We start from the raw sequence: 15,823 nt of genomic DNA, 5'->3' as shown, positions 1-15,823 counted from the left end.
GAACAATCCAATATGATCATGTTGCATTGTGCAGTGTTGGCTGCTAGGAAATTAATTCAACACACCAAACCATGTCATTTTGGCAATATAAATAAATAATTGAAACATAATAAACTGAAGTATTTCATTGTATACAGGTCTGATAGGAATCTTTGTGCTCTCATCTTTCCCATAGTGGTATGAATCTTTCCTAACTAATAGCTTTAAATACTCATGATAAAACACATAAAAAACCTAAATGAACACAGTAACTGAGAAATGTAATCCCTTCAGACCACTTACACAGGAAGAATAGGTGATGATTTTCCAGCTGTGACAGGGTTCATTTCCTTTCTGACAGGAAGCATTCTTGTAGTTAGCTCTCCAGAAACCCATGGGAATGCATGCTGGCATCAAAGCCCTTCATTGCCAGCACTGAGAGTAGGGAACAAGGTCTCTCTGACCCAGCAGGTGCAAACATGGGTAGATTGCATGGATGTCCTCTTCATGTTACCACTTACATAAATTGCTCAGGGAGGAAAAAAAGTTGAGTATTGAGTTCTGTGTAGGAGTGATTATTTTGTGACATGAAAAGGATTTCTAGAGAAAAGTGGTATGTTTTCCGAACTGGTAGTTTTCTCTTTTATGTTGAATATGCAAAAACCAAACACTGTGGCCCTGATTTAACAAAACAGATGAATTTTTAACTGATGGGGTTTTTTATGGCAATTACGGATATTGATCTTTAAGGATATGTTTAATCCTGGCTTAGATTTGTGTTCAGAAGACACCTATGTAAAGATATAAATACTGCAAAGACAAGAACTCCTTATGTTCCTGGCTTGTTAACTGAAAAGGGTGTCTTTGCTAGTTCAGAGGGATGTGGACATCACACTTCTTCTGGTACTCCATGGCCAGATTAGAAATAGGAATGTCTTCTCAAAACTTTTAAAATCAACTTGCACATATTGGCATATTTGAAGGTTTTCAATATCATAGAGTTGAGTTTCTACCTTGACTACATTCCTTTCCCTTTTTTGGAAAGCTCCCTATTTCAGCTTTTTGTTTTGACTTCATTAAACCTCTGTCAAAGGCCCAGTCTCTGTGACTGATGCTCTGGCATTCTTTCTGACTCAACCAAGTGATTTGTTTAAAAAGACTTTGCATTGCCATGGTTATAGTAAACCCATATTCTGCGGGTAAAAAAAAAAGGCAGTTACATTCGAAAATCTGAATTACACAGAAGAAAGTACCTTGTAGCACTGTCTGCTTGGAACTGTTGGATCCACTCCATCTCGTCGGTATTTAAAAAGTGAAGCCTTCCTTTTTTCTTCTGAATTGAGCATTTTACAGGATTAGAAAATAAGGTTAAGTGAATGCATAGGATGGAAACAGGCTATGTTGGGTTAAAGCCTTCCTGAAACCTCCTACTTGGGGTGTGCAGTGAGTGGGTGGACAGGACAGTGGGAGCCAATTTAATGCTTGTGATAATACTCAAATAAAAGAGCTTGTGGAGCACTTGTCCTATAGGACCTGGCAGCATAGTGGATAGGGAATATCCACCTTTGTCCTTAGTGGCAAAATTACCTTTCCCTGAGTTGAAGAAACAAAATACTCTTGCAGTCACTTGGCAGGAGTGGCACTCCAACACTTGAGTGCTTGTGGGTGGTGCTGCATCCTGCTGCGTTGGAGCCGTGGCATCACACACAGGAGAGTAGGCAGATGCCTGGCAGGAAACCCGGGGTGTGAAGGGGCTGATAGACGTCTCTTGCTACTGGGACAGATGGCTCTCAATCTCTGTGGAAGCAAGTGTGCCATATCTTCAGAGACACAGATTTGCTCTATTAAATATTCTTAGCTTATGTAGAAGCCAACTGACAGGTCTTCAAAAGTTACAGGAGAAGGAGAGCGATGGGCAAAACAGCTTCTGCTGGGAGGCTATCTGGGCAGTGTGGCCTGGCACTGTTAATGGTGTTTAGGTGCATAAGTAAACAAGTGTCCAAACCCCTGCAAAATAAATTAAACTCTCGCAAAAAAAAAAAAAAAAATGAAGACAGTCACTGTCTAGAAGAACAATTGCAAATTTTGAACTGTCTCCTATTCTTTGTTATGCTGCTATGTGACCCACAGCAAACATATGTAACTAGTTTTAGGAAGATACTTATTACCTAGGAAAATACAATTTGCTACCTTGACAGCTGCTCGTGAACATGATGTCACCCTTTTCCTGTTCATCTCCCCATTGGCAGCTGGAGGTAAACCTAAAGAATGTTGGCTATGCAGTGGTCATGCAATGCATTAATTCTTGAAAGATAGCAGTGGTAGAATTGGTATGGAGAGATACTTGTAATAATGCTAGAATGAAATGCTGTCTTGAGGAGAATTGTTACTATACCAGGGTTGGTGTTAGGCTTAGATTCTTAAAATATATTCACTTTTCATTATTTTTTTAACTCAAATGTTTTCATTGGTGTGTTTTATTTTTGGACATAAAAATGAAAATAGGTTTCTTAGGTAGGGCATGCCCTCTATTCAACCCTGACCATTCTGTGACTCTGTTTCATTTTTTCAGTCTGTGCTTTTTTCCTGATAAGGTTAATTTCAGGTTCTCCACTGTAAGACTAATATTTCAAATTTTTCGTACAATTAGGAAATTAAACATTGTAAATTAGATTTTGTCAGTGGAAATGTAAATGAGAAGGGTGGCCTGTCCTTTAAGAACATAACTCTTGATGTTTTTGTTTTTGAAAGTCATTCTTTTCCTTTGTATTTGTGATCTAAATGTTCTCCTTGATGGCTTTACAGAAAATTCTTTGTGTGTTTTCTTCATTAAGTTAAAATGATTTTACCTTAATGTAATTTCCTATTGCTTTTTGAAATTTCCTGTTCTGCCACATTTCCGCTTTCTGGAATTTGTTTGGTTTTAGTTGGTGGCATAGAATACACTTGAAGGTGTCCCTCTGAACTTTGATTCAGAAAAAAATATCAAAACCAAATTTGGAAATGGTTCTGGCCAGTCTGTCTTGGTTAGGCTTATGGCTGAAGCCAAATTTAGATGCAGTAAGTTTGCTACTGGCAAAACAGACTGCAACCTTTAAGTGCTCAGAGCAGTGTCTAGGATCATGCTTCATTAGCAACAGGAGCATGTGAAAGATGAGGTGTGGCTTGGAGTATGTGCTGTAAATGCTGATCCGCTGATACTCTTTTGAATTTCCCACACACGCTTGGTGTTTGCCTGGAAGATAAAACATCCTTCCTATTGCTTTTCATTTCCTGGTAGGTGGGAAAATTTTCAAATGTGAGCGCTGCCCTTGTTGGCACTTACAAACACATACAGATGAGATGCCCTACAAATATTGGCTATGCTCATAGAATTTGTAAGAATAAATAATCCCTCTGTCAGACAAATTCTGTAAATCTGATGGCTTTTAAAAAATGACAAAAACCCACGCTTTAAGGCATGCACTCCTACCCAAGTCAAGCATTTACATATATTCCTGTTGGGTCCTTGGCTCTGTGCAGGCTTTTTTGCTTAAAGGAATTGCTTTCTGGCTCTTCTTTACAGCTCTCTGTATCTAACTACCACATAGACCCTGCTGGAACTTGTACAGAACACTAATGGGATAAATATAAAAATATCCAGTAGGTGACAGTATCAGTGCATGTGTGTGAAGGGGTACTGGGACAAATGGTAGCAACATATAAAAAAACCAAAAACGTGTTCATTCCCTAATTTTATGTCTTAATTTGGTGATTTAGGCTCACCACGCAGCTTTTTCACTGATTTGTCTGCAACTTTGCTTGTGTGTTTTGGTTCCACCGCCCCACCCCGCCCCCACGGATTGAGGAAACGATGGCATTCTTGCGAGTGCAAAACACATCTCCTTTTGCAGTGTTGGCAGGGCGTGTCTTGTGATAAGTGGGAGCACTAGCTGGCCTTAGAAAAGCCGAAATTCATGTTACAAGTATGTACTTAGCAGCCTTAGCGGATGTTTAAATATTAAATTAATGTGTGTTTAAACTCTTTACACTAAATAAAGTACTCCTCATTGCTTCGTTTTTTTTTCCCTAAAACTGAAAGATTTAAACTAAGATAAGTTAATGTCCACAAGTTCACGTCTTGAGGTATGCAGTGGTTGCTGGAGAGAAGGTTTGATTAGCTTGGGTTTGTTACCTACGTATCAAAAAATAAAAAGCTTAATCAATTCTGGTTCTTTAGCTGTCATAATAATAATAATGGTAGCTCTGATTACAAAACTAGTGTTCTGTTTGCAGAGTCTTTTGATGCCTGAACTGAAATCTAGAAATGCATTTATCAAAAGTGATAAAATACCTTGAGTTAAAGTAAGTTCCTTCTTCACCTAGGGAGCTTTTCAGTATCTGGTAATAGCATAACAGGCTAAAACACTTTTTCCTAACTTTTGTGGCAGGTGTGCAAAAATGCAGAATTATAAACATTATCCAAATGTTGTAACAAAAAATGAATGAAACTCATAAAATGGAATGATAACTTTGTGACCTTGTTACAACGATTTCCTTAGTAATTGGATACAACCTTATGACAGGGAGCTGTACTCTTTAAGTCCTGTGCTACTAAAATTCCTTTTACAAGTAAGTCATTCTGTAATATCTCTCATGATATTTTGTCTCTTTTTGCAGTATTACTTTGGAAGCATATTTTTTTTATTTACTTGTAATAAATCGGTCCTTCTTACAGGGACCAACTGTTTTGCTGCTTGCAAATTATCAATGTGCCTCCTTCCACCAGCCTGCTTTGCCCTGTTAGGTGCATGCTAGCCATCATGATACTATAAACACTTGCATGCTCCACTTCTGCTGTGAAACTGGTTCCATTGGAAATGAACAGAATTTTTCTTTCTTAAGTCAAAAACTTATAATGACAGTCTATGAGATCAGGAAGTGAATAACTTAACTAGTGTTCATTAAAGTAAACAATAACACTGTCTATAAGTACTCTTTTGTTGTATGTGAAATCTGTACTTTAAAAATATTTAGTTCCTATCTGCATAATGTTCCTGACCTAAATAGTTGGGATGTTTGGAATTGCCACTTGTGAAAGACTTTGCCTGAATTGGGTAAATACAGTAAAGGCTGGGGTTTTGTTGTGTTGGGATTTTTTTTTCTTAAGTAGATTATTTCAGGTCTGTGTTGGTCTTAAGATTTTTAAGCACAAGAGAATGTAACACCCTCTACTTCTGAAATTGTATCAAAAATACAATAAAATTTAAGATTACTGAAGAAGAAAAAAATAAAGAAAAAAAAAGTCTAGACAAACCCCACCCAATCCCCAAGCATACACTTTGCACCCTCACAGAACCCATTGACTGATTCAGTGGGCTGTGTTCAGAAGTGAGGTGTTAAGAGCAGAAATAACAGAGAGGTGTGTAGAAGATGGGACATAAATTTGCTTGAGATATTTGCCATACTTAGTGGCAAATACTTAGAGGCAGATGACTGCTTCTGATGGCACAGAATCTGACAGGTTCACATTTTTTGTAGCTTTGCTGTCAAAGACTGCATTAAGATTTCCTGAAAATTGTGTGTTTCTGATGATAGTAGAGATGGAGAGGGTTCTGTGCTGCTTTAATAATAATAATACATGGGGAAACATTTCATCTTTTGTATAAATCTTAGCATGAAATGGATTTTTTTTGTTTGCTAGATCAACCAATTAAATTTTTGTTAGGTGTGAAGGAAAAGGAAATATGCTTTCCTGTGAAGCATACTTGTAAGAAAGTCTAGGGGTTTTTGTGGTTTGTAATAATGTAATAACACCACCACCCAAGTACCAGTAGCCCAAACAGAGAAAACCCATAAATATTGGCATCATGAGCCATGAGGTTTTTAAACTAGTATGGTGTAGACATCAGTCTAAAAATTAAGTTTAGTCAACTTAATTGTTTAATCTGCTCTCTCTGTGGGTCCCCTTCTATACTCTTGGAGAATGATGGACATTCCTACAAGACATCATAATTTCATATGAAACATCACGTAAATGTGTGGGCTAATTCACCTGTTAGGATTTCTTACTGCCTGCCTACAGTTAACTTTGCAGGGGAAATCTAGAAGACACACCAGTATCTAATACACCACTTTGCTAACAGTATGTGGGATGAATCCTCCTGTAGGTGATTGTTTCAGTATCTTACCTAGTAGGTCTCCAGAGTGCTGCCAAAATAAATGGATCTTCAATATTTGTTGAATGGAAAACTTAAATTCAGATAAATTTCTATTACAAATTGGTAAGTTTGGGAGTCTCACTGTTTGATGTTAGGTCACAAGTGCTGAGACTAACCCATAAGTCACAGACTGGATTCTCTTGTAGCCTGTGTACAGCTGTATTCCTGGCTGGTCTTGCATGAGGAAAGTGCCAGAACCCAAAGGTTTAGGTTCTAGATTTGTTTTTCCTGAATATGAAAGAACTGAGGTTTTGATTAGTATCAGATCATAATTATACTGTCTCAGGGTAGGATTTTGACCCATAGTAAATGTGTGGCAAATCTCACATTTTAATATAGAATGAATCCTTGACAGTATTTGTGTTTTGGTTAAATTCTTTATTCTGAGATATGTCCTTCTGTCATAATGCAAAATAGGTAGAATAAATGACAAATGCAAGTTCAGAGCAGTTTGCAGATTTCACTACATTGAGCTGGAATTATCTGCACACACAAATGTGTGCAGCTCTGCTGTAGGTGGTTGCATGCTGGAGCAATTGTATCCAAAGGATCTAAATGCATATAGGTCTTATTAAGATGGAAAAGTAAATTGGGACAGTTTCGTTTGTAGGAGTTTGGATTTTTTTATTGTCTCTGTGGAGGTTTTATTTTAAAAGAATAGATGCATCCACAGCTGCACAACTGAAATAGAAATACTGCTGAAAACATGGTGCAAATGCCACTAATTTACTCCAGTAGTAGGAAAAAAAGGTGAAAGGCATCATCTTGCTTGTGTAAAGGGAGAGGCACTTTAGGTCTAGAATCCCTCACTTGGGAATACAGCTAAGCTGTCAGTGAAATTGCTCAGGAGAGCTGCTTTGGGCTAGCTCTGCTGCTGGGCAGAGCCAGGAGATCTTGCTAGGGATAGCTCAGGCCCTGACCCACTGTTTGGCTGTTTTGGATGTGTGAGCACTACAGCTTGAGACTGACAGCCTGGTTTGTGAAGTGCTCACTCACTGCTGCTGGTGGTAGTCATCACTGAGATATTTCTGTTTTATCACAACATTCGGAAGAGCTTGGACCTTCACTTAGGCTGACATCACACTGGTGATGAGGTGTTTGGGAGTAGTTTTTGCTGCTCTTCTTCCCCTGGCAAACAGCTTCTCTGAATAATACACTAAGAAATACCATCTGAGTTCAGGAATCTCATTAACCTGTTCCCAGGCCATCTTTACCCTCAAACCACTCCTAGTGGAACATTATGTTCTTAAACTTCCCCCTAAGCATTCCAGCGAAGAAAGAAATTGTTGGCATTGTCAGGCTTTTCTGCTGAAAGCCAGGGGTTATATGTAAGGGGAGAAGAAATGGTTCTTATGTGGCAATTAAAAACACTAAGAGTGGTCTTTCCAAAATGCTTTGCATGGGGTATGGTACAGGTGGCAACTCCAATGTGCTGAGAGGATTCTGGGGATTTGTCCTGTCCAAAAGGTGAATGTGTTGATTTCTGTTCTGGTTACCTCTTGCTGATACATTCTGCTTGCTTACAAATGAAGAGTTTGACATTTCAAGGCAGTATCAGTTGAAATGTGCCAAAGCTGACAGTGAACCTTACAAGTGGTTTCTTCTTTTCATCTTTCTTTTTTAATACCGTCTTTTAATACAGTCTTAACAAAACAATAAATGATTCAAGAAAATATACTGATGCTGTAGCATTCAATGGAGTAAACAAAATTCACTAAATTTCTTCATGGTTACTTTTTATAACAAAATGAGTATATTATCATATGCTTACTAAATGTTGAAATAAAAATATAAACTATTAAAATATTATATCAAATAAACTTGACTTAAAAATTCAGTGGCTAAGTATACCTGAATCTTATTTAGCCAAATAGAAATTGCTCTTGAAAATTATTTTACTCTAAGACTCTACATTTATTATTTAACTATGGTTTGAAAATCCTATGGGGATAAAAAAACCTAGTATCACAACTTTCTACCAGACAGAAGCAGTATTCTCTGAAACACAATTGAGAAGAAGATACTACTACAACAGGATAAAAGTTCCCCTTCAGGTAAATTGTAGACTTCTTGATTTACAGGAAAATATTAGTTAGAGAGTTATGTGGAGAGAAGTTACTGGCAATTTGTAAGTAGAATCTTTATGAAAGAATTAAAGAAAAAAATGTTTCAAGAGAAGAAAATTCTTATAGTATAAGAAACTGATAAGCATCCCCAGTCTCATCTTCCTGTTGTACATTTGACACAGAAAGGGTTGGAGATACATACAAAACATAAACACTTTGTCCCCCTTCTTCTGGAAGAATAGTAGTTGGACATTTGCAGCTGAGTACATGCAGTATTACTAATGGGAAATGTTTTCGTTCCTTAAAATACTGCCACGTGAATTGTATTAACTTGTTTGCACAACAGTCTGATGGTTCTTTAACTTGAAATTGCTTGAGTGGTAAGTACTCATTTATGACAACAGCAGTGCTTTGTTCCGAAGGATTCCAGTGCCTTTTCACTGACTGCTTTGGGGAAATGTTTTGATCCTTGCTGGTGTTGGGCCCAGAGGACATTGATGTAACATGTTGGTTGTTTAATAGCATTTAGCAGCAGCAAAGGGATGCGAGGGAGATGTAGGTATGTGGAATTTAATTAAACAAATTGGAATTCAGCCAAAACTCAGATCCACAGTCCCAATCTTGCAAAAAGCACAAAGAGACTTGTAATAGTTAGTAAGTGAACTGAGCTTTCATTTTGGTGTCACCTTGACAATTGTGTTGTAATCAATCTGCTTTTCTAGGGAATTTATTCAGTAATGTTGCGAAGAATGGTCCGTACCACTTACTAAATTACTAGTAATGACTAGAGATTACTTCTGGCAGCATTCTGCCCTGTTTTTACATCTTTCACATAAGCACAAGCTTAATCTTAGCATTTGAGAACAGGCAAGAGTAGCTTGGAGTAGCAGAGCTGCAGGTGTAACATGCTGCAGTTGCATGCCCACTAGAATTTTTAATATGCTGGGGTTTTTTTTCCCATTTTTTCCCCCACTGTCATTCAAGCAGGCTGTATAGTAAGCTTGATAAGTTGATTAGAAAGGGGACCTTGAATACAAAGTAAGTGCTCTATTTCTTTGTGTGTTTATTACCCTATTATAAGTAGGCAGAAATATTCAGCATTAATTAGTTTACTGAAAAGACTGACTGCTGATAACAGGTCTTGTATGTACAAGGTATAACTTATAGAACCAAATTCTATCTGTTCTTTATCCCAACCCCAGGCAGCATAGTTGTTCTGAAGTAAAGTGAAGGATATTGATATGTCCTTGTAAGTGATCTTTCAATATGAATATGACAGGTTGTATCAGAAGTATTTCTTTGCAGTCTAGAAAAGGAAGAAAATATAGGTGCAGAAATTAATAATTTTGACATATTTCTGATTTGCTTTTTAAGACATCTTGGAACAGCAGCCTCTTATCAGAAGTTCACACTTTGGTATTTTGGGAACAGCTAGTATTGGAAGTCTGATGTGGCTTTCATGTGCAACTAATATTGAATAATATAAAATATTTTAAATGTAGCTTGACCAGTAAGCAATTATTTTCTAGTCCAACTGCAGGGTATAGTAGAAATCTTCCAGGTCTGCTTCTGACTCCAAGCCAAATTTTTGAAGGAATATCTGAATGCTTTATTTTCTCTCTGTGTAATCCAGCAAACAGGGATGTGTGTGGTTCTTTGAATGTCAATTTCTGTGAGTCTGAAGGGACTCTGAGCTAGGTCTTAACTGTGCTTCCTCTTGAACAAACTGATCCTTGCATTCCCTGTCCTTCCTACTTTGCTGTCGTGAAAGACCTTTCATAGAGCAGTATCTCCACAAAGTGCAGGCACAGCATAGGTTAAGGGCTGTAGCAGTGTTGAAAAAAGACTCTTGTGTTATATTCAGGCAAAGGTTCTACTGCTATAAATAATGCATGTTTTAACTGGAAACTTCCAATGAAAATATCCTTCTCTAAAGGCTCATTGATTTCAGTATAATCTCTAGGGGCAGATTCTGTTTATGTGCTGAATATGCAACACATTCCCCAGATTTATAGTTGGTTTTCTTCATCAGCACTACCTGCACAATTGAGCTCCTTCCTATAAATTAAGACAAATGTCTTATCTACATAATCATCTGTGAATTTCTATCACAGTGTATGGTAAAAGTTGCATGAAACACCATTACAAGATGGGGTACCAACTGATGTTGAAAATTCTAGTATTAATTGGAGGGCGCACCATACCTATTAAATTTGATTTTTATTAGGGAATGTCTTTAAAAGAAGATAATGAACGTTCATTTCTTGCCAGATTTTCCTGGGTTTAATCACACTGTGTCTGATGTTATCCACAGGCTTAGGCCTCCATGTACAGCCACAGTGGCTAGGCTGATACCTGGCTAATTCATGAATCTGGAACTCTAATCCTATCCAACAAAATGGGAACAACTTTTCATACTATTTTAATTAAATTGATTTAAACCCACACCTTAAGGCCTCTTTTAAACATAATATCCTACTGACTTCACTAAGGGTGTCTGACAGTTACCAAAGTGGTGTCTAAGTGTGTGAATACAAATCTGTGTGAAGGCTAGTACTTTGCTTTGGGCTAGGTTGATTTTTACATGAATTTGGATCCTTTTGGTTTGCATGCATTCATCAGTCTTTTTTGAGGTCATTTAACAGTGCCAAGATGAATTTTGAAAATTATATTAATAATTTATAGATATTAAAATAGTAAATGAGCTCCTACCACACAGCTTGCAGAATTGTAGAAAAAAGAGAAACAGATTGGGGTGGCCAATGACATTTTATTACTGTCCCCTTTTGGCCCCCTAATCTCCTGTTGTTTGTGGGAAAGCCTAAGCAACTTACACCTAGAATAATGCATCTAAGATGTGGAATTTAGGAATACAATAGGATGTAGGTGTAGAAGTCCTGAGTGATGTGGAATCCTTCCAGAAGTGCCCAAAGACTGATTTCAGAAAAGTCTGTAGGATCACCAGACCCCAACCTCTGAGTGCCTATAGCAACCCAGTGTTTCAGCATGGGTGTGTACTGAGTTACAGGTGCCTCAGAGTGCCTTCCAGAAGATGCTGACATTGAGTAGGGAGGCTTCAAGAGGCAAGGTTGAACATAGGATTGACTTTTTAGCCTCAATCATCAGACTGAAGTACCTCCAGCCAGTCATGATTAACTCATGAACTCTTGACTCTTGTTTGATGGCTGGAGTTTCCTTTGACCAGACACAACCTGGGAAAGTCCTGGTGCCCCTACTTTAATTTATTTGTCTTTGTGAAGATAGTGTGTCATGGTTCAGAAGACTTCTTTGCACAATAAGACAGTGTTTTGTATTCTGGGTTTCCCAAGAGAGAGCAGAAGGATTAAAACCTCTTGGAAATGGGATTTATTAAGTGCTCATATGAAAGTGTTATTTATGTTATTTATGAGGAGACCAATTTCTATTTCAGAGAATATTCAATAATTCTGTATTAAATGGAACAGGATTTAGGTCACATCATTCAGTGTAACATCTTAAATGTTATGTTGTATAGACTTTCTCTTATTTTTCTAATGGCTAATAGTGACTGAATTAGTCTGTTAGCAGTGGTTTCGGATGTTCTTCTAGCTTCATGGTCAGATCCCTTCCTTTAGGGGTGGTAGAGGTAACATAAGGCAGAAGAGGGTTTTTAAAATTTTTTCACTGAGGCTTCAAAGTCTAGGGCACAAGTCAGGCAAGGAAAAATAGTTGTATCTCATGCCTGAGTCTTTTCAAGATACCTGTCCTCTTTAGGACAGTACTAGAAATAGAGAAGAAAGATAACTTCCTTCCCTTCTTTCCCTAGGAAATTCTTCTTGAAAACCAATTCAGGATAGCTACAAAAACTTAAAAGGTAAGAAGGAGAACCAGATAGAGCTGCTCAAATTTGATTTTTGTTGAAGAACCAATAGTTAATGCTATTATATGTAGTTAACTCTGAATTCTGCAAGACAGCACATTGCATAAGTACATTATTATTATTTTCTGGGTCGTAAATATACCGGACTTAGTGCTATACATGATGTACATTCTAGGATTGCATTGCACCTAAATCAGTGTTTTTAACTTCACTTTCCTTTTCCAAGGTAATTCTACACATAATGGGAAATCTTAAAGGCCAACAGAAATAAACTGGCTACAAACAGAGCAGCAGTGTTGGCAGAAAATATATTGAAAATATATATGGATTTTGTTTCCTCATTTACACTTTACTTTCAAAATAAGCAGCTCCCTGTGGACTCTTAGACACAGAAAACATGTGCTAAGGGATGGCATGTAAAGATGAACCAACAGAGGTAGGGTAGGTGAAAGTCCAGTGCTGTAAATGTATATTCAGCATTCTTTTGGGTCATTGCCCTGATAATTCCACACCCTCCAAGTAATATGGTCATACAGCAGTGACAAGCCACCATAGCCCTGTGAGAAGGAAGCTCTTTTTGTGTTCCTAGCCAAGCGTATGCAAAGGTATGCTCATAAGCTGTTGCTGAAAGTGCTGATTGCATCTAACTGGTGTTAATTTATTCTGGTCTGAATTGTACTGACTAATAGCTGTTAGCAGGAGCAGAAGAATTTTCTTCTTTATAGGTGTCGATTCAAGTCTTGCTGAAGAACAGAGTGTGCTGCTGTGCTTATTAGTAACTCTTATCCCCGAGGAAAGGGATCTGTAGCATTCCTCTTTTGTGTCATGAAGAATACATTGACCAGAATTTTAGTGTTCTTGCTGGTATAGGTTGGCAAGAAAGCCCTGTCCTCTCTATCTCTCCAGTGGCCCTGCCACTGAGGTTACACATACTAACAGCCCTTGTTCAGAATGAGATTGCTCAGGGAGCTGTTCCCAGACTTTTGCTCCTGACGCACATGCTGTGAAACCATGTCTCTCTCTGGCTCCTAGTTTAGAGGAGTGGGTGTGTCCAGTGTTAGAAAAGGCCATGCACTGGTAAATAGCTGCTTTACTGTTTCATTGTCCTTGTTCTTTCTTTGTGCACAAATACAAGGAAGCAACAACCTAATATAATGTTTTAACCTAATACTAAGAAAGCTTTACTTCCTCCGGGATAGTTGGTGCAACTGGCTCAGGGCGTTTGATTGTTGTCTGAATTTCGGAAATGATGTCTTGGTCATTGGAAAGCCCTTTCTTCACTTGCCAGCTGCTGCGTGGAGGTGCCTCGGTTCCATTTCCATGTGGCAGCTTTAATTTCTGTTCCCTTAACAGAAAGTGAGCAATGCAGCACACCTTTCCTAGCGTGCAATTAAACCTGCCTTAGTCACTGCTGGCAGAACAGGCAGAAACAGATCTTTTGATAGAAACTGTCTCTAATTAAACTGAGGGAAGCATGTCCTGTTAAATGTTTGAGGAAATCTCTTCAGGCAAAAAAAAAAAAACATGCTTGCTAAGGATGGACTTAGCATGGCCTTCCTTGTATTGTACTTTCCTTCCTGTAGATGACAGATAGGGTTAAAAGCTGCAAACATTTCTGCAAACAATGGCTTTACTCCACACCCTGCTGCAAGGGGTCACACTGGCTGTAGTTGATGTTTCCCAACCTGGCCTCATACTAGTTTCAAACTTTCCTGGAGCTAGATGTGTGATTGAGCTTTGCAAACTTTAGTGGCCTAAGAAGTAATGCATTCCATCTAAAATTAAGTACCAGGATACTTTCTAGAGGCAATGGAGGTAGTATTTGCTCCTGGAAATAATCAATCCCATTCTGATTCAGGTGGTGGGGTAGCAAGTTGTTTGCTTCCTAGGTGTAGCCACAGCAGGAAGTGTTCTAACAAGTGATCTAACATCTCTGCTCTCTGCAAACCCAGCTTTGCAAGAGGATCTGGCATGGGATTCTTTTCAGTTGTATTTTCAGAAAAATTAAGTGCTGTCAATAGTCAAATTGGTTATTACAATTCCTTTCTGCAATCATCTGAAAACTGTAATGGTGTTTCAAAAAGACCAGTCCCTGCAGTCTCGTGCTCAGTGTTGAAATTTCATAAGTAAAAGCTGTATTGTCCATCATGTTTTTCTCTATTATGTTTTAGAGAGCTCCTCAGACTAATATTGGTGAAGGAGTCCAACTAATAGCAGATTTGAAGAAAAAGTAACACAATGGTATAGATCTAAAGGCCAAAAGAGGTCATAACAGCAACATCTCCCAGATATCTTCTGAGATAAACATGCCTGTATGCTATCTGTAGCCACAGCACAAAATTGCTTTTGTAATGGTCTCACTTAAGCAATTTCATGAACAGCAATGCTACTGAAGCCTTGTTCCCTAAGTGTGTATATGCATAATGTGTGTCCTCCTATGTGGATTCTCTGATGTCTAATTCTGTGTTCCGTTCCCCTGTGGGGAATAAGAGATCCATGGGTTGAGAGGACATCTTCTGTGTTAAGGACTGGCTGGACTGTTTGATATCCTTATTGGTGATCTGGGTGAGGGAACTGAGTCTACCTGTAGTAAATTCGCAGACAACACCAAGCTGGGCAGGAGTATTGATCTGCTGGAGGGCAGGAAGGCCCTGCAGAGGGACCTGGACAGGCTGGGTCAGTGGGCTGAGACAACAGTATAAGGTTCAACAAGGGCAAGTCTCAGGTCCTACACTTTGGCTACAACAATCCCATGTGGTGTTACATCTGGCACTGGTGAGGCCACACTTCGAGTACTCCATCCAGTTTAGAAATCCTCACTTAAAGAAAGACAGTGATGTGCTGGAGCAAGCCGAGAGAAGGACAACAAAGCTGGTGAAGGGGCTGAATCATAAGTCTGTGAGGAGCAGCTGAGAGCTGGGGTTGTTTAGCCTGGAGAAAAGGAGACTCAGAAGTGACCTTATCATAGAATTAAGCCATGCCAGGGGAGGTGTAGGCTGGACATTAGGAAGAATTTCTTCACATAAATGGTGAATAGACATTGAAATGGACTGCCTTTCCCATGCACAAGAAGGTGGTGGAGTCACCATCCCTGGAGGTGTTTAAGAAAAGTCTGGATGTCCATTTCGTGCCATGGTCTATTTGACATGGTGGTGTTCGCTCATAGGTTGGACTCAATGATCTCAGTGGCCTTTTCCAACCTGATTGAGCCTCTGTGTGATTCTGTGATCCTCTCTCTTTTGTCTCTTTTCACAAATTATTTAAGCATTTCATATTTAGCAACCCCTACCTTTTTGTTGAATTTCATTACACTTTGCCACTGGCTTCCAGAAGTACTGAGAGGCACTGGACAGACCCATGTCTATGTAGAGCACAAAGCCAAGTTTTATTTTCATAGGAAACTTGGCAATAAATTTAGAGTAAGGGATGTGGTAAGAATATTGAGAAATGACTCATTTCGTAGTGTGGTTGACCACAAAAAGCACAGAAAGGTGCCTGTGTCCGATCTCCCACCTGGCCTGTTCTCTGTAGCCCATTTCACAGAATTTCTGCTGACAAGAGGTGCCTTGTTTTTTGTAAAAATACTCCATCATTTAAACTTAAAAAAAGGAAGTTTACTACTTCAGTTCATAATCAGTCTTAGCAATGGGTCACAGCTAAAATGTTACTTATTTCTAAATTGGTGTTATTTTTCGCTCTTTTTGATATTGATTCTTACA

This window comes from Anomalospiza imberbis, chromosome 1 (genome assembly GCF_031753505.1).
Source record: "Anomalospiza imberbis isolate Cuckoo-Finch-1a 21T00152 chromosome 1, ASM3175350v1, whole genome shotgun sequence".
Taxonomy (NCBI): domain Eukaryota; kingdom Metazoa; phylum Chordata; class Aves; order Passeriformes; family Viduidae; genus Anomalospiza; species Anomalospiza imberbis.
This window is presented reverse-complemented; position numbering follows the sequence as displayed.